Raw genomic sequence first — 2738 nt, forward strand, 5'->3', positions numbered from 1 at the left:
CAACAGAACGAAACACTTCCCAGTCCCATACCATCCTTAAAATTGTTGCTACACTTGAGCCGGTTGCTGCAGCCACTGTGCCAATCCTTCTCATTAGGGGTCGTCCTCTTTTTTGCTGACCCTTCGCTCTGCCAAGTATAATGTCTTTCTCTGTGAAAAAAAAAAGGGTTCATAATTAAGCAATCACAGCTGTTACATAGGTGTGAGAAGTACCAAAAAAAAAGGAAGTTAAAAGAACCTGAACCTAGGGAGATGTTGTTGTTGTTGTTGTTATATGCTGTGGAGTTGGTTTTGATTCATAGTGGCCTTGTATAGGGTTTTCAAGGAGCAGCTGGAGAGTTTGCACCATTAACCTTGTGACTCAAACTGATCTTATGATCCAGTGCTTTATCCTACAGAGATACACCAAGATGAGAATAGTACAACTGTAAGTGGAATTTTAATATTCTAATGTATTTTAAAAGTTTTGCTTTGATTGAATGAGGGACTATAGGTTCTAATTAGAGGAGCACAGTTACTCTGTGTGATTTGGAACCACAAGGTCAGCAATTGGGCCCCACCAGCCACTCCACAGAAGAAAGATGTGACTTTCTGCTTCCACAAAGATGTGTAGCCTAAGAAACTGTTGTACAGGAGCTATTATGAGTCAAACCAACTCAGTGGCATGTAACAATGACAACAGGTTCTAATTCATCCTTGAAGTAAATCAGAAAATAAAAGTTTTTGTTGTAGCAGAGGCCTCTAGAAGTTCTCTCTAGTTTCTATCTTCATCATAAGCTATAGTAATAGGATTTGTAGCTGAGCACATGGCCTCCCAGTTTGTTTACATATCCTAGGCTTCCTGATATGGCCTTTGATTAACTTCTGTCTCAAAAGATATATGCAAAAGTGTTCAGAGCATCTTTCTGTCTGTGCCCCTAAAAGACAGGCTATGCTTTCTACTTTCCTTTTTCCCCTCCTCACTCTCTGAAATTTGAATGAGGAGATGTGGATATAGGTGATGTTGATATTTTCCAGATGAGGACCAATAAGAGAACACCCAGGGCTGTGGTATTAGCAAAGAAGCCCCAGACTCCTGTTGTTGTTGTTAAGTGCTGTCAAGTTGATTCTGATGCATAGAAACCCATTATAGGGTTTTTGAAAAGCCACTGGTGAGTTTGAACTGCTGATCTCGTGGGTCAAACTAACCTTGTATTCCTGTGCTTATCTTATAGCACCACAGCAGAAGTCCAGACTGCTTACACATTATTAAAGACATAAGCTGTCTTGTTTCAGTCATATTTGGGTTACCTGTTATGGAAGTCAAAAGTATATTGTAGCTAATACAAAATTTGTTCGTCAAAAAAATAAAGACATAGAACATCTCTTCCTGTATAGCAGGAGTTAGTAAACTATGGCCACAGGCCAAATATAGTTGACTGGTTGTTTTTGTAAATAAAGTTTTATTGGAAAATAGACAACCTCATTCATTTACATATTGTATCTGGCTGATTTTACACAGTAATAGCAGAGTTGAGTAGTTGTGACAGAGAACATATGGTCCACAGAACCTAAAATATTCATTATCTGGTCCGTAACCAAAAAAGTTTTCTGACTCCTCCACTGTAAGGAAAGAAAAGAGGAAGGAAGGAAGGAAGGAAGGAAGGAAGGAAGGAAGGAAGGAAGGAAGGAAGGAAGGAAGGAAGGAAGGAAGGAAGGAAGGAAGGAAGAAAACTGATTCATCCAGTAAAAGGCGGGAAGGCAGAAGAGGCAACAGTGAGCAGAAAATCATGAAAAATATAAAATTTTAAATAAAAAATCAAGGACATGTTTAAATATACAGTTGGCTAAAATAAATGTTAGTGGGATAAATTCCTTCATTAAATATATCAACATTTGCCAGAAAAGGCAATGAGTCAAGCCTGGCGTTTTTAGGAAATTTGGGGCATTTAGATAAGGGAACTTCAGAGAAATCACAACAGAAGGGATTTGATGTGGGTAGACTTTTCCCAAGGAAAATAAAAGAACTCTACTTTTAATAAATTCTGTGTGCAAAATCCCAGGTAGCTGTGAGTAAGTAAAGAGAATCAGCAATTATTTCAGCTAAAAAAGCAAGAGATTGAGAAGAAGCCTGTCGAGCTTTCTCAGCGAACCAGAGACTTTGGTAAGGTATTATAGGGCAGGGTAGCTATAGAATAGGTAGAAATGATGTAACAATCAGTTCTACCAAAGAACAGATGCCAACTTATAATTGATTGGAATACCTCAAAGGGGTTCTACAACCTGCCCAGTGAAATAGGTTTCTTGTGGAACTTTTTTAGTGTATAGGACCTTAGGTGGAATCCTGAGTCCCATCCAGAACCTTCTGAGGTGGGACATTCCCACTAGAAAGGACAAACAGACCAACCTGGAATAGCTAGAGCAACAGAAGACACATCTTCAATGAAAGACCAACAAGAAAAATCCAAAACGAAAATAGCAGTTTGATTGGCTACTTACAAGCAAGTTGTTTGACAGGGCGCTATCCAGGGAAGCAATCAAGTCCCTTCAGGACAAACCCCCCTCCAAGACTGAAACTCACTGTTGGTCTACTGGTGAGTGGAAGAGGGGAAAAGGCAGCAATGAAGAAATGGGTTGAGTTCAACCAGTTCCATAGATTCCTGTCGACCTGGAGATGAGAGAGAGAATAGAAAGGGCTAGTTAGTACCCATTTGACTTGCCTCAATGGCTTGATGATCAGAACTCAACTAGAGGAAGGT

This window comes from Chrysochloris asiatica, unplaced genomic scaffold, assembly GCF_000296735.1.
Source record: "Chrysochloris asiatica unplaced genomic scaffold, ChrAsi1.0 scaffold00194, whole genome shotgun sequence".
Lineage (NCBI taxonomy): Eukaryota > Metazoa > Chordata > Mammalia > Afrosoricida > Chrysochloridae > Chrysochloris > Chrysochloris asiatica.